We start from the raw sequence: 17,896 nt of genomic DNA, 5'->3' as shown, positions 1-17,896 counted from the left end.
GCATTTTACTGAATAAATATTACCTCAATAGATACAGAAACACAAATAGGCTAAAGAGGCAATCTAAAGAGGCAATCTTGATGAATTAAGTTGGAAGACTTATACTTTATATGAAGACATAATAAATTTAAAGTTAATTAAGACAACATAATGTTTGCCGAAGAATAGACAAACTGCCAAATGAGACACAACAGAGTTTGGTAATAGACTGACACACGAATATGAACATCTGATTTATTATACAATTGGCAGGTAGAAGAGTAGAAAAAGGCAATCTTTTCACCAACTTGTGTTGGATCCTTTGGATATGTACATAGAATAATAATGTAGCATACCTTGGTCATTATACCACATAAAATCATTTCTGGTGAGTTTTTTAGCTAAATGAGGATAATAGAACAATAAACCTTCAAAGATGTAGCAAGGAAGAATATATTCATGATCATGAGCTAGGAAAAGTTATATTAAACTAGACTCACATATCACTAACTGTGAAGAAAACTGTTTGCAAATTGAACTAAATTATAATTATAATTTTCTGTTTACCAATTAAAGAAGTAAAAAGTCAAGCTTTAGATCAGAAGAAGAAATTTGCAACATATGTAAACATCAACGGAATCATATTTAGCATACTTTTAAAAGCTTGCGAATCAATAAGAAAATATATATGAAAAAACAAAAAACTTAGCAATACAAATAAAAGAAGATATCCAAACGACTGGTAAATATATGAAAATGTGCTTCAATATTCTTAGTCTTAAGAAAATCGCAAGAATTCTAGGTTGGATTTAGAAACTCATGGCAGAACAATAAGTCTACTACAACTAGGAAGAAAACCTACATGAATCATAAATTTAATTATTTAAAGGCATCATAGAACTATGTAAGCAATCAGAGTTAGAAATTAAAATTTTGGAGAAAAGAAAATTTCTTTGAGGCAAAATGAACATCTCCAACTTAAAAATTTCCTGGGGTAATCTCCTGTTGTTGGATGCAAATTACGGATCCACCTTCTTCAGGCAGAAAACCTCTGCTAGGGGTAAAAGAAACAAGCAAATGATTGAACAGTTATTAGCGTTAGCATGACAAATTAGAAATTTGAGGCAACAGAAATCATAGTTTTTCCCATGGGATATCGGCTAGGGTTTGCTGCTGCTTGTGAAGCTAGGGATTTAAGCTGAAAGCTTCTAAAAGTCAGAGAATAATCTCCTCTGGTCTGTGAGGTTTGGGAAGCAGAGACCTGTGAGTATTTTTTTTTTTTTTTTTCCTTTTTTTTTGAGAGGGAGTCTTGCACTGTCGCCCAGGCTGGAGTGCAGTGGCCGGATCTCAGCTCACTGCAAGCTTCGCCTCCCGGGTTCACGCCATTCTCCTGCCTCAGCCTCCCTATAGCTGGGACTACAGGCGCCTGCCACCTCGCCCGGCTATTTTTTTGTATTTTTTTAGTAGAGATGGGGTTTCACTGTGTTAGCCAGGATGGTCTCGATCTCCTGACCTCGTGATCCACGTGTCTCGGCCTCCCAAAGTGCTGGGATTACAGGCTTGAGCCACCGCGCCCGGCCCGACCTGTGAGTCTTACAAGGCAGAAGTCATCAAACACAATTCTTGTTTTAACCCAAGAGATTCCTATATCTTACGTGGATTGGGAGACAAGGAACCTGCACTGGAAACTAAATGGCAGAGCATTGCCTCCTGCGTTTTGAATTCCCCACAAGGCTGAGGATCCACAAGGCTCTGTATCAAAATCCCAGGTGGGCTAATCTGAAAATTGGGAAAAGAGAAAATTGAACATAACTGATGTTTGAAAGAAAGGGCTGACAATATACACAGGCCAGAGAGAATCCAGATATTGGCACTAGCAGATAATGAATTTTAAAAATACATGATTATTATGTTTAAGGAAATAAAGGAAAAGGTAGATACCATGGATGAATTTAAAAAAGAATTGGAGCTGTATTAAACAATCAAATTGATATTCCAAAAATGAAAAATACAATATCTAAATTAAGAAATGTATTTTAAAAATATTAGTCACAGCAGAAGGCAGGATTAGGAAAATGGGACGGAGTAGTTCAATAAGAAAATGTGCAAATTCAGGCAGGGAAAAGACTATTATGCAGATGAAAATTTAAGAGACACATGAGCAATTCTAAAGTTTCAATGAAGATCTTAGAATATGTTAATTCACAATTGAACACCTTCCTTATTTACATGTTTTAGATTGTGCACATTTAAATGTATCTTATTAATTTTTAACACCAAAAGACACTATTTATAAACATTTTCTTATATTTTATCCACATATTTACTATTTATCTTGCTTTACAATGCTTCTTTAGTCTCACATGTATATTTTTAGATGCTCTATCAATGAGTCTTTAGACAGCAATGTTCAGTTTTTAAAAATGTTATCATTATACCACCAATGTAAAGTTAAATATATTTCCAATATTGCAATTATTTTCTTTCAGTATGTTGACAATATTGTTAAACCTATTGGTGTGGTGTTTTGCTGTTTTTTGTTTGTTTGTTTTTGGTTTTTGATGGAGTCTCGTTCTATTGCCAGGCTGGAGTTCAGTGGTGCAATCTCTGCTCACTGCAACCTCCACCTCCCAGGTTCAAGCGACTCTCCTACCTCAGCCTCCCAAGTAGCTGGGACTACAGGCATGCGCCACCGTGGCCAGCTAATTTTGTATTTTTAGTAGAGACGGAGTTTCTCCATGTTGGTCAGGCTGGTCTAAAACTCCCAATCTCAGATGGTCCCCCCTTCTCAGCCTCCCACAGTGCTGGGATTACAGGCGTGAGCCACTGTGCCCGGCCCCATTTCTGTCTTTTCATACTTTTGAGAAGTCAGCTCTGTTTATATATTGTTTGTTTTCTTATAATGTATTTTCCTTTCTGGCTACTTGTAAGATATTTTCTGTTACTTTGGTGTTTTATACTTAAATTACGAAATATTGGTGTATATTTATTTTGTCTTATTTTAGTTGATTTTGTTTTCTTTTTTTTTTTTTTTTTTTTTTTGAGACGGAGTCTCGCTCTGTCGCCCAGGCTGGAGTGCAGTGGCCGGATCTCAGCTCACTGCAAGCTCCGCCTCCCGGGTTTTCGCCATTCTCCTGCCTCAGCCTCCCGAGTAGCTGGGACTACAGGCGCCCGCCACCTCGCCCGGCTATTTTTTTTGTATTTTTTTAGTAGAGACGGGGTTTCACTGTGTTAGCCAGGATGGTCTCGATCTCCTGACCTCGTGATCCTCCCGTCTCGGCCTCCCAAAGTGCTGGGATTACAGGCTTGAGCCACCGCGCCCGGCCGATTTTGTTTTCAACTTTTGGATTTATAAGGTTCTTCAGTCATTGTGAATCTGATGATTTATTTCTTTTATAAATTTTGGAAATTCTCAGTAATCATTTTTCTAAATATTAACTCTTCCTATTTGAGGATTTCTACTCAGAACTTCATGTGTCTCTATTTTTGACCCTCTCACCCATAAGTGTCACATAATATGTTTTATATATTTTTCATCTGTTTACATCTGCAGTTTTTCTGCATTATCAAATATATCACTTGTTACTTCTCTCTTTTGCTGTGTCTAACACCATACTGAAATTGTTCATTGATTGTTCGATTACATATATAGTATTCATATAGGTATATAATGTATATAAAATTAAAATTACATATATCCACATAATTTTTACAAGATCTATTCAACTCTTTTACAAATATATCTGTTAATTTGGTTACTTATTCCTTCTTTATAAATATTACATAATCTTTAAATGTCATGCTAATATGCTTAAATAGTTTCTCTCTGATTAATTCAGAATATACTGTCTTTGTGTATTTAATTTCATGTTTTTTTCTTCATTAGCTTTCATCATAGCATTTTTTCTGGTATATTGGATATTTTTTATTTACTCTTTTGTCATTGTTACTATTGGGAAATCACCTTTACTTAAACCTCATCTGTGAAAGATCTTTCAATCCTGGTGTTAAATTATGTTTTCCTTCTGCCCTTAAACTAAATTACCAACTTTGAGAAGGTTTTAACACAGAGATATTTAAATGTGTCCCTGACTTATATAAAATCATGGTTTTATTTAGAAATTCACAAAGTACTTGTGTACATGTTTGTGTGCATGCATGTATACATATATACACACACAAAGACACACAGTTCTATATAAACATTTTTATCCTACTTTACCCTCCGCTCAAAGCTAAAGATGAGATACCCAGCTATCTTGTCCATCTCCCTCTGTGTTATTTATCCTTCCATTTAGTTATGGTGTTGGCTTTCGTAAATGCAGACCTAATATTGGGGTCTTATATTAAACCCACTTGCATTGCATGGATCTCAGGCTTCATCTCCCGCTTACCACAAAAACAGCTATTAGAGCTATTAGAGCATTAGAGAAAATCAGATGCTCCAGGAAATATGACATAATCAGTCCTCAGTACTGTTGTAAATTTGCTTTTTCTTTCCATCTTTATCCTCTAAGGATTATCTTATTTCATACTAGATGTTACATTTTAGGCAGGACTTTTGATATATCCTGTATCAAGAGGGTTTCTCTGGTCATTTAGTCCACCATATTACTAAAACTGAAAATCCAGTTTTGTTACTCTAAAAGTCATAGCTGTCATAACCAGAATCTAGCATATAATTTAAAAATACAGAAGAAAAACACAACAAATTCTATTTTTGAATTCTACACTCTCCCTTCACACAAACATATACTTTAAATGAGTACTTAATTATACACTGGTAAAGCTGCTAGAGAACTTGGCAGACATTCTACTTTTAGAAGCACTCCACTTAGATTTATATATCACATTTTACATAATGAAGACTTCTCTCCCACCTCTTACTAAAGCACAATAATAATAATGATAATAATAAGCTTCTTAAAAGAAGGATGGGGACATATCAGGAAGGTTTAGTGGAGTGAGACAAATAGCAAGTTAAGGATGTTGCAAGCTAAAAGATGGGGATGAATGCACTTCTGATACAAGTTAAAAGACTTAAAATTTTGCAGCCCAAATTAAATCCTGAGTATATTGTTTGAAAGTCCCATATTCTCTGCATTGTTGAGGGAAAGGCACCAAACCTAAGATATGGCTGACTTGAACAATCTTTTTCCTGGATTGTACTCATGTGGAGTTTCATGTATGGCTATGATCAACTTCTCAATCTTGAAATTAAGATTAAAATTTTAGACTGCTATTTGATAAATTGAGCACATGGGCAATGTTTCTTATTTTTCCTATGGTTCGAAATTAAATTATTAGAGGAGCAAACTTCATACTCTTAGACTGTTTTCTATTTTTTTTGTTTGTTTGTTTCTGAGAAGGTTGACATGTTCAAGAAAACCTCATTAGTCCTTTCATCAGCATATGTGAATCTTATTAATTCTACCTACATGCTTAGTATGAAGCAAGATGCCTCTTCTACAAAATTATCCCTTACAGAAGGCATAGGCAACATGAAGGATATCACTTTTCTACTGATTGTTGCAAAGTGACTCTGTGTCAACTCTGGATCTAGCTTTTAAGAGGACTGACAATTTTTGTCTTGGTTTCTGTTTCTTGGAGACTTGAGTTACCTGAGTCAGATCTTGGAGGTCTGAGTCACCTGAGTCACCATGTAAAATGTCCTATTACCTTGCTGCAGAGATACCATAGAAAATCCCTAAATCTCCATTGAAAGGGAGGCAACCACCTGAAGTCAGCCTTGGAGACGACAGCCTTATGGTTGTAGCCAACGTGTACCTTCCAGGCAACCCCAATGGCTAAAGAGTACTGTGTGACGCCAGTGGGGTTTGCATGGAGCAGAAGAATTGCTCACGTAGGCCCTGCCCAAAGTCCTGACCCATAAAACCATGTGACCTAATAAAGTTGTTGTTAGGTGGAATGTTTGTTTAATAACATAAATAAATGAAACATCTGTTAAGTTGCACTTATTTCCTTTGTCAATAGTTTAAAAATATAATTATCTTGGATATGGAACTTCTTCAGCAACTCGTTTTTCAGAAATGAACTAGGAATTGGAGCTAGATGATTACATTTGGACAAAATCAGCTCTTGAGATGAGCAGAATTGAAGCCGAACAGTAGAAGATGCTACCTTGAATGAAATGATGATGATTAATCACAGGTATTTGATTTTCAAGCCAATAATCGTCACTGGGGAAATCAACCAGCAAAATCAGTGCCCCTAAAATGCAACCCATTTCTGGCGGTTGCAGATAGCGGTGGGTAAAATATATGTTGGCAAAATTAATACTGCAAGGGCTTCCTTTTTAATGTCACTATGGTTCTAATAATGTTACCAAGTACAGATTTGCCGTCAAGGAGCGTCATCTGAGAAATCATTAATTTGTAAATTGCAATGCACTGCGTAATAATGTTAGTGGGTATTATTAGTTCTTAGTTACCAGGACTGGGGCAAGATGTGAGGACACCTTTCCAAATGGTAGGTTAGAAAAACTGTACCACTTAAGCTATTTTCACTCAACTCAAAATCCACCCATTTTCTATAGTCATCTCTGTGATGCTGGAACTGGGAATCTACAAACATTTGTCCTTTTAAACTGATTTGCTGCTACTTTGTGCCCTTAGGGACACTAGGTAATGGAAAAAATGATTAGCTTCTCCTTTGTTGGCTTACGGCTCCTGTGAGCAACAAATGAGCAAATAGTTCTTCAACCTGGCAACAGTAATTGGTTCAAATAGCGGTTGGATGCAGTTTCAGCTCCTTTCAGCCCTCCGAAATTTGTCTTATCACAAATACCAGTACAAGTCAGAGCTATCTGCTATCTTTCTTTCTCTCCTATCACAGTGTATTCTTCATTTCCTGTGAGTCCTTTGTACATATTTAATGTTCTGTTTCCCAGACTGTTCTGTTGCATGAAATATCTCTGTAGCTAGTTGTATTCGTTCATTTTCACACTACTATAGATAACTCCCTGAGACTCTGTAATTTATGAAGAAAATAGGTTTAATTGGCTTACAGTTCTGCAGGCATGACAGGAAGCATGACTGGATGGTCTCAGGAAACTTACAATAATGGCAGAAGGTGAAGGGGAAGCAAGGCATGTCTCATAGGGTATCAGGAGAGTAGAGTGAGCGAGGAGGAACTGCCACACACTTTTAAACCATCAGATCTCAAGAGAACTCACTCATTATCAGGAGAACCACATGGGGGAACTTTGCCCATGAACCAGTCACCTCCCAACAGATCCCTCCCCAGACAGGTGAGCGTTACAGTTTAACATGAGATTTGGGTGAGGACACAAAGCCAAACCATAGCACTAGTTCTTACCAATATAACAGCAGAAGTGTGTAGTTAAGATTTTCTTTACCTTCTTCCTATTTTTCTCCTATCTGATAAATTAGTTATTGAAGTCACATTTTGAATGTAATAAAACCACAGCATGAAAAAGAGGCTGCTCCCAGAATTTCTCTATGGAGCAGAGTTCCTCACCTTCCTCTGTTGCCCAGTGTTGAATCCTGCTATATGAAAACATGCACACACAAATGCCGTAGTTTTAATTGTTTATACCTATTGAGCTTCTGTATTGCTTGTTTTAGCAGCTAGTATGGTTCATTCTTATTAGCACTTAAACTAATACATAAATAATGTTAATATATTAATGTTTATTATAATTATATAATCATATGTTATATATAACTGTATTATAATCATTTATGAAAATATTAATTAGTGTTAATACACAAATTGATACTAAAATTGGAGAACCATTACACACATTTTAAAAAATATGAAACATTGGTCCAGTTGTTGAATGGAGGAAGACAACGCATATAAAGTGATAGCTAGCTCTTGATCTTTGTCATTTGCATGCAAAATAATAATAAATCTCTTACTTGCAATAACTTGGAAGACAAATCAAATGGTTATGGAGCTGGGGAAAGGAAGTCGAAAAAGTTCACTTTACTATGTCTTGGTTGCCACTGGATCTGTTTGGCAATATAGGAGAAGCAATCAAGAATGCTTAGAAGCAGAAATGCAAAGAGAAAGGGAAAGTATATATTTGGGACTTACAGGATTTAAAAAGAAAAATGACAGCTTCTAGACCCCAAATAATAGGAGATAGCGTTATAAATATTGTTTTATTGGCAAAGACAAGATGTAATGTAGTTTGTACTTTTTCACATCAGTTATTTCAATAAAGTGATTAGATTTGAAATATACCCTATTCAGGCCTCACCTCCTCAAGGTAGCTTAAGGGAGCCAGGAATAGAGGAAATAAAGACTAAGAATTATTTCAGAAAGAACTTTTAGTGTTGATACTCATACATGAAACTGACTAGAAGTAAATAAATGAGAAACCTAATGAGGTTTTGAGAATAAGTCACCAAAGAACACTAACCTCATCTGAAAATTCTGTCATTTTTTGATGTCTTTTCTTTTTTTTTTTTTTTCTTTTGGAGATGGAGTCTCACTCTGTTGTCAAGACTGGAGTGCAATGGCATGATCTTGGCTCACTGCAACTTCCACCTCCTGGGTTCAAGCGATTCTCCTGCCTTAGCCTCCCTAATAGCTGGGACTACAGGCACACAGTGCCACACCCAGTTAATAGTTTGCAATTTTTAGTAGAGACGGGGTTTCACTGTGTTGCCCAGGCTGGTCTCGAACTCTTGAGCTCAGGCAGTACGCCCACCTCAGCCTCCCAAAGTGCTAAGATTACAGGTGTGAGCCACCGTGCCCGACCTTTTTGGCAAGCCTTAAAATAGACCTCGGTAAGAAGTGAGCTACAGAAAGCACATAGATCGCAAAGAGGACACACACCCCAATGCCAAATTCTCATATATCTGGGAAAATAATAAATGTGGAAGAACTTCTTGAAGGTTTGCTGCTTTTCATGCAAAAGCATGCGGCTTTTGCTTTTAAGGAAGAACTTATTTAAATGTCAATTAGTTCAGGTTAACTGTATTGTTCAGGCATATTATCTACTTACTGAATTGTTTGCCCAACTATTATACCAATTACTGAACAAAAATAATTAAATCAATAAGTTTAGTTGTGGATTTTTGTATTTCTCCCTTTGCTTCTGATAGTCTTAACTTTATTAAGTCTCTCTTAGATAACGTAATCATTTAAGATTATTATATTTTTCCAGTGAACTGCCTTATTTATTACTATATAATTTCCCACTTTATTTTTGATAATTTTTGTGCTAAACTCTACCTTGTCTGAAATATTTTTGTATTGTTATAGCGTGCATGTCGTATCTTTTTCTATTCTTTTTTTCTACTTATATACACAGTGTAGAGTTTAATCTCAATTTCTATTTTCTAATGTACTATGAAGCTCTCTGTCTTTCAGTTGCAAGGATTGGACCATTTATACTTAATTAAGCTGCTGAAACTTTTTACGTCTTCCATCTTGATGTTTGATGTCTGTTAGTTCCATGCATTTATTTGTTTCTTTTTCCTTTTCTATCTTTTCTCTTTTCTTTTCCAAAGGAAGTGCTCAACTTAATTGTTTTTCAAAAATTATTCTGGTAAGGTTTAAGATTTAACCTTACACTTAATTTTGTTAAGGATATTTTCTCATTCAAAACATTTCATCCAGCTTTATCTCAAAAGCATTAATGCACTCATCCTGCATATCTATTGATGGGATGAATCTGAAGGAAGAGACCACAGGTACACCATTAGGCATCCTCCTGTCCATTCACAAAACCTGTGCACTCATACCTGTGCAAGCATACAAGTAAATAACCCTGTGCACTGTCAAAGTGAGTGGCTCATTTTATCCACTATACTACCAGGAACTTCATTATTAAACTCCACACCTAATCAAGTGCTGTTATATAAACTACTACATTTTCTTGATCATCCAGTCTAGTACTTCTGTTAAGAAGAAAATTCAATTTTCTAAGAGTTCACGTTTTAGGCTGTCATAGTTTAGAATTCCTGATAATTTATTCTCCTTTTGTTTTATACATTCCCCAAGGATTAGTTCACCTTTTCTGTTTCATTATTTCAATGACCACACATATGCTGATTGCTATCGAAAGTGTATATCTTGGTCCCACATTTTGCTCCTGAGCTTCATTCACATTTTCAAAGGCCTTCTGGACAATCCCACTGGATAGATACAGACACCACAAACATAGCATATTGAAATAAAATCCTATGATCTTTCCTTTGAACCTGCTGCTCAAATACCTTATTCCAATTAATGAATTTATTATTCACCTAGTTTCCTCAGATAACAAGGTCATATGGTTCCTACTTTTCCTTATCTGTATACCCAATTGATATTTAATTACTATTTATGCTACAATTCTGGATAATTCCCTCTCCTTCATGTACTGCTTCCCATTTCCACAAACCACGCCACAAGCAGGCCTTTATTTCTTACCCATGTCACCTCAATTACATCTTAATATGCATCTCAGCTGGTAGAGTCTCCTCTTTATATTTTAACGTCTACCCTCCAGAATTAGAATCATCAGGAACTGGATCCTCATGTGTATCATAAACTTACGGGATCAGTATTCTGCAGGTATAATCAAGCACTCATTGGTGAATCTGATGCACAGTGTGGGAACTACTACTCTACATTAAAGATTATGTCAAACATGGATTTCCACCAATATACATTATCATTAAGGCTAATATTCCTCTCCTCAGTGAAGCTTCAAAGTGAATAATAGTCATAATACTGTAAAGAAAATCTGGCATTTGCTCTGAATTTTTATCTTATTTCTATATTTTAGGAGTAAATTCAACTTTATCTTTGGTTCTTTATTATTTTTAAGAGACATTTTGGTGAACACCTGCAGCTGAATCAACATCCAAGTGTGCTTTGATACCATAGTTGAGAACACATGACCTACACTAGCAGTCAGTAAACTATGGCCCAGGCACTGTTTTGTGCACTGACAATATAGAGGTCAATAAGTGAAACAAACCTCTTCAGTCACGGGGCATACATTTGAATGAGGGCAGGGGGTAGTTGACACTAAACAAGCATACAAGTAAATAATGAGATCATTTCAAAAAGTGATTCATACTGAGTGGATAAAGTGATACAAAGTGACCGCGAGGAGCAACGCCCTTGAGTTAGGTGTAGGAAAAGCCTTTCTGAGGTGATGGCACTGAGCTAAAACCTAAGTGATGAAAAAGAACAAGATGTGCAAAGTTCTTCAAGGAAGAAAGGACCTTGACTTGTCCTAAAACCATAAAGAAGACTTGTGTGGTTGGAGCAAAGTAAGTACTGTAAAGAGATGAGGCCCAGGCTAAATGTTTATGAGACTTCTGATCAATGAAGAACTGTATTCTTTCATTTCCACAGTGTCTCATAGAAGAAAATGATATTGATTCAAGGTTGTTTACTATTTTTTGGAGTGTTAATGATTTATGTTGCTTTCAGTGCAAGCATAAATGATTTTTACATCAATGCTGAGAAAATTAAGAACTTATGATTAAAATGAAAAAAAAAAAGAATCATTTAGATGCCAGGTTGAAATATTGCTCCTAACTCATATTAACCTGCATCAGGCCATTTAAGGTGGCAGAGTTAAGCCGGATCTTAAAATCCCCTAAACCTAGTGACGTGAACAAGCATAAGGCAAAACAAAACCAAAAAGTCAAAGACTAAGTGATCAAGCAATGAATAGGCCTGATAAATTGAACATGGGCAAACATAAATTTTATGATATAAACAAATTTCTTTCTGTATTTTTAATAGGGAAAAGTATTGAGTGTAGGTGGATAGGGGGAAGATTTTTGAGAAGAGAAAGATTCAGCACTGAAAAGTCTCATTAAGAATCAACAACTTGGGGGCTTGCTTTGACAGCCCATATACTAAAATTGGATACATAGAGAGAAGATTAGCACAGTCCACATGCAAAGGTGCCACACAAATTCATGAAGCATTCTATATTTTTTAAATGAGAAAAAAAAACTTTGAATAGCCATTTCTCCAAAGAGGAAATACAAATGGCCTACAGGCATTTGAAAAGATGTTCAACATTACTAATCAATATGAAAATGCAAATCAAAGCCTCAATGAGGCTAACATCTCACCCATTAGAATAGCTACAAGAAAAACAAAACATAAACAAAAAGAATACACAGAAAATAAGTTGTTGGTGAGCTTGTGGAGAAATTGTAACACTTGTATCCTTTCGATGGAAATAAAAAATGGTGCACCCATTCTGGAAAACAGTATGGAAGTTACTCAAAAAATTAATAATAGGTATTATATGATCCAGCAATTCTACTTTTGGACATATAGCCAAAAGCATTGAAAGCAGGATTTTAAAGAGGTATCTGAATACCATGTTCACAGCAGCACTAAAATAGCCAAGGAGTGAAAGCAAACCAAGCATTTTTTATGGGTAAGTAAATAAATAAAATGTGGCATATGTGTGCTATGGAATATCATTCAGGAAAAGGAAAAAGGAAATAAATTTTGACACATGCTACAATATGGATGAACCTTGAGGACATTATGCTAAGTGAAATGGCCCAGTCATAAAAAGGCAAATGCTGTAGGATTCCAGTTACATGAGGTATCTAGAATAGTCAAATTCATAGATACAGAAAGTAAAATGATGGTTGCCAGGGGCTGGAAGGAGCGGAAAATGGTGAGTTGTTGTTAAATGAGTATAAAACTTTAGTTTTGTAAGATGAAAAAATTGGAACATTTTGCAATAAATGTGAATATTTTTAACAATACTGAACACTGTACACTTATAAATGGTTAAGATGGTAAATTTTATGTTATGTATTTTTCCACAGTCAAAAATAAAGCACTTGTAGAGAGGAAGGAGGCAGTGTCAACGGAACAGAGCAGAGACTGTGGCATGGAAGAGCATATTGAAAAGCTAGGGATTTTTGACTTGTTAAGACAGCATAAAATTGTCATGCAGATTTAAAGGATTTCTTGCTCCTCAGGTGAGGTGAAAAGATGAAGAACATAGAAAATCTTGCCCTCTGCAACTATCTGGATTGAAAGACTAATTAAAAAATGTTTTCTCTGACTTTTAAGAAAGGACAAATGCTAAATACTCTTACAAAGATTCTTTTCTTCCCCTTTCAATTTTATTGAGAGATAGCAACTTGAAATTAGCAAAAGGTGACAATACAGCAACTTACAATTTGACTCTGCTTTATGGTAGATGAGCAAGTTCACTTATGTTGTTTGATACCGTGTTATCAGTCCCACTTGAAAGATAAGCCTTGAGCGTCCAGAGATTGAAGAAAGATAAGTGGTAGGAATTACTAGTGGAAGAACTAAGTAATTGTCTATTCCTGTCAGAATCTAAAATCTGAGTACTTGATATGACAGCACCATAATTTTTTTCTATAACTTTCATTGGAACCCATCTTATCTATGCATCTACTCATTCTCTGGAAATGCAGAGAATAAAAGATGCCAATTCACGAGAAGCAGCTATCTATAAACTCAGTTAAAGCATCTCCTTTCTAAACTGCCCACTTAGAGTTCATTCTTTACTGCTTTCCTCGGCATTGCTATCATCAAAGGCTTCATAAATGGCTGTGCTGCAGCAGATAGAGGGCTGCCCTGGATTTACGAGAAGACCTAGATTCATTACCTGGCTAGGCACTTGCCAAGAACATTAGCGTGGACAAGACACAATCACTGCAATTGAGATTCCCCATCTGTAAAACGACTCCATGTACCTCATCAGATTGTTGCAACACTTAAATGAAGTAACATATGTGCTTGCACTCAAACAATAAAACACTAGACTAATGTAGGTTATAATTGTTGTACTAGGTTCCCGTAAATCAGAGAGGAAGGATCTTAACTAAGAGTCACGGATTTCAAAGTACACTGTGTTTAAAAATCCTAAAAATGGAGTTTTTCAATGCAGCATTTCTTGAAATAAAACATTCTGAGATTAAAATATGAAGATATTCCTTTAGCAAAACATAGGAAATGTGAGAACTCTTCTGCTCTAGAATATTCAGTGTCCTGGGTGCTAAATTATTATTATTATTTTTTAAATCAACTTTTATTTTAAATTCTGGGGTGCATGTGCAGGATGTGCAGGTTTGTTAAATAGGTAAATGTGCACCTGGGTGTTTGCTGCCCAGTTCAACCCATACCTAGGTATTAAGCCTAGCATCCATTAGCTATTCTTCCTGATGTTCTTCTTCCCCCTACCCCTCCAACAGGCCCCAGTGTGTGTTGTTCCCCACATGTGTCCATGTGTTCTCATTGTTCAGCTCCCACTTATAAGTGACAACATGCGGTTTTTGGTTTTCTGTTCCTGTGTTAGTTTGCTGAGGATAATGGCTTTCAGCTCCATCCATGTCTCTGCAAAGGACATGATCTCATTCCTTTTTATGGCTGCATAGTATTCCGCAGTGAATATGTACCACATTTTCTTTATCCATTCTATCATTGATGGGCATTTGGGTTGATACCATGTCTTTGCTATTGTGAATAGTGCTGCAATGAACATATGCATGCATGTATCTTTATAATAGAATGGTTTCTATTCCTTTGGGTAGATAGTAAAGGAATTACCAGGTCAAATGGTATTTCTACTTGTAAATTTTTGAGAAATCACCACACTGTCTTCCACAATGGTTGAACTAACTTACATTCCCATGAACAGTGTAAAAATGTTTGTATTTCTCTGCAGCCTCACAAGTACCTCTTCTTTCTTGACTTTTTAATAAGAACCATTCTGACTGGTGTGAGATGTTCTCATTTTAGTTTTGATTTTCATTTCTCTAATGATCAGTGGTGCTGAGCTTTTTGCCATATGCTTGTTGGTTGCATGTATGTCTTCTTTTGAGAAGTGCCTGTTAATGTCCTCTGCCTGCTTTTTAATGAGGTTGTGTTTTTCTTGTACATTAGTTAGGTTCCTTATAGACTCTGGATATTTGACCTTCATCAGATGGATAGATCGCAAAAATTTTCTTCCATTCTGTAGGTTATCTGTTCACTCTGATGACAGTTTCTTTTCCTGTGCAGAAGCTCTTTAGTTTAATTAGATCCCATTTGTCAATTTTGACTTTTGTTACGATCGCTATTGGCATTTTCATCATGAAATATTTCCCCTGACTATGTCCTGAATGGTATTGCTTAAATTTTCTTCTAGGGTTTTATAGTTTGGGGTTTTACCTTTAAGTCTCTAATTCATCTTGAATCTTTGTGTAAGATTTAAGGAAGTGGTCCAGTTTGAATTTTCTGCAAAGGGCTAGCCAGTTCTCCCAAGCACCATTTATTAAATAGAATTTTTTCCCCATTGCTTGTTTTTGTCATGTTTTTCAAAGATCAGATGGTTGTAGGTGTGTGGTCTTATTTCTGAGCTCTTTTTTTCTGTTCCATTGATCTGTGTTTCTGTTTTTGTACCAGTAGCATGCTGTTTTTGTTACTGTACCTTTGTAGTATAGTTTGAAGTTGGAGAGCATGATGCCTCCAGCTTTGTTCTTTTTGCTTAGGATTGTCTTGGCTATACAGGCTCTTTTTTGGTTCCATATGAATTTTAAAATAGTTTTTTCTAATTCTCTGAAGAACGTCAATGAGAGTTTAATGGGAATAGCATCGAATCTATAAATTACCTTGGGCAGTATGGCCATTTTCACGATATTCATTCTTCCTATCCATGAGGATGGAATGTTTTTCCATTTGTCTGTGTCCTTTCTGATTTTCTTGAGCAGTGATTTGTAGTTCTACTTTAAAAGATCCTTCACTTCTCTTGTTAGCTGTATTCCTAGGTATTTTATTTTCTTTGTATAAATTGTGAATGGGAGTTCATTCATGATTTGGCTCTCTGCATGCCTGTTGTTGGTGTATAGGAATGCTAGCAAGTTTTGCATATTGACTCTTTATCCTGAAACTTTGCTGGAGTTGCTCATCAGCTTAAGAAGCTTTTGGACTGAGATGATGGGATTTTCTAGAAACAGGATCATGTCATCTGCAAGCAAACATAATTTAACTTCCTCTCTTCCTATTTGATTCCTTTGTTTCTTTTGCCTGATTGCCCCGGCCAGAACTTCCAATACTATGTTGAATAGCAGTGGTGAGAATGGCCATCCTTGTCTTATGCTTGTTTTCAAGGGGAATGCTTTCCAGCTTTTGCCCACTGGGTATGATTTTGACTGTGGGTTTGTCATATATGGCTCTTATTATTTTGAAGTATGTTCCTTCAATCTAGATGTTAAATTCTTATAGAGAAATATTTCTCTCCTTTTTTAATCACAAGAAGTTATAAGTTAAAGTCACAGAATTTCACAGTTGGGTCTATATATATTGAATTGCCTATAACAATTAAATAATAAAAATCCTAATGTTGAGAGATTTGGTATTACTTAATGCTAGAAGATCAGAGGCCAATTTGGATTCTAATTATTTCTGTAGGTGATTTTGATCAAGCTCTTAAATGTTTAAACTTCATTTTTTTTAATCCGTTGAAGTATGGGAAATTTGTTCCTATTTCAGTTTGAATTCTTCAAAAACTGTGGATGCAGTGGACATGAATTTGGATGCAGTTAGTTTAAGAGAGAGTAATTACAGCAAGCAAAGAGAAGAATAAAATGAAACAGCACAAGAAGAAAAGGCAATAGAAGGTGCATCCCTGAGGTAGTTTCTGTGGTAGACAACAAAAGCTTAATCCCTCTGAGGATTGTCCAAGGACCCACATAGAATGCATCTTAAAATGATTTTTCTAAGGAAAGGAAAGCTGAAGTATCTATCTACGGATTCCTGTCTCCCATTGGTTGAAAATTGCTCCCAATCTGCATCTGTATGCAGGCTACGTGACTTTCCAAGACTTCAGAGACAGTCTGGAAGGCAGGAAAACAGAGAGATACCTCAGCACGCTTGTGTCAGGAGGGGCTGGTGACATGCACTGAAAACAGATGTACCTATTCAATGTGAAGTAGGCACAAAAAATGTTAGGTGCCATGAAGATTAAGTAAATTAATATATGGATATATTTAGAATGATGGTGCTTGGCTCATTACATAAAAAACATAACAACTTGGGCTTTTATTAGACTAAGACCTTTGTTGATGGGCATTACTAGTTTTTAGGAACTTCGCTCTGACTACCTGATACTCTTTTATTTTCTATGACTTCTTTTCTGTATTCTATTGCTGAGTGTATCTTTCTATGCTTTGCATATATATGCCTGTGTGTGAACATGATCACTCTTCTCTTCCCATTAGCATATTTTTATTATCTATGTTGTCTCATTTAAATGGCATCTTGTTTGAAACAGATTAAATGCTTCATTCAATTTTGCATAATTATATAGACCTAAAATGATCTTATGTATAGAAAGATGCTTAATAAATATTACACATTTTAACATGTTTTTAAAGTGAATGTCTTTCAGTTGCCCTCATCACAGAGTTTTACCAGTATTTAAAACACATGGCCTTATTACTTCAATGAAAATTCAAATTCACAGCTCCCATTAGCATTGCAGAGAATTTCTGGCCTAGTTTCCCTGGATATTAATGGAAGTTCAGATCTCTTTTAATGAGCTTAATAGGGAAGAATTTTGGTATTCAAATAAACTACTTCCCCTCTCTTAGCCTACGGCCAAAGAGAAAACAGTTACCATTATAAACTGGTCAGATAACTTCAAAGAGACTTAACTGCCAGAAAAGCCATTAAAGACTATATAAACAACAAATGCACAGTCATTTTTGGTGCAATTTTCAACATGAAATTTAACTTTTGGACATTCGTGTCTCGGTTTCCTCCTACCTTACTGATAATCTGTTGAATGCACTTCTTTATGCCCTCGTTATCCCACTGGTTTTTAAATTTTGGACATCAAGACTCAGCCTTCTCTCCTGGACTTCAGATGCATGTAACTAAATATGTTCCTAATATCTCCACTTTGATGGTGTAGTAGATTGTAAAAAAA

The 17,896-nt window shown here is 35.8% G+C and overlaps 1 long non-coding RNA gene and 1 other non-coding gene across 2 annotated transcripts in view; both read left to right on the top strand.

Moving 5' to 3' along the window:
- LOC119625799 (uncharacterized) overlaps positions 1-17,896 on the top strand; it is a 520,080-nt gene that overhangs the window by 125,125 nt on the left and 377,059 nt on the right. The window lies entirely within an intron of this gene.
- On the top strand, positions 11,814-11,920 carry LOC119626017 (U6 spliceosomal RNA). The gene has a single exon (XR_005242224.2). It is a non-coding gene; the product is annotated as a U6 spliceosomal RNA (small nuclear RNA).

The sequence above is a fragment of the Chlorocebus sabaeus genome, chromosome 15, assembly GCF_047675955.1.
Source record: "Chlorocebus sabaeus isolate Y175 chromosome 15, mChlSab1.0.hap1, whole genome shotgun sequence".
Classification (NCBI taxonomy): Eukaryota; Metazoa; Chordata; class Mammalia; order Primates; family Cercopithecidae; genus Chlorocebus; species Chlorocebus sabaeus.
This window is presented reverse-complemented; position numbering and strand designations above follow the sequence as displayed.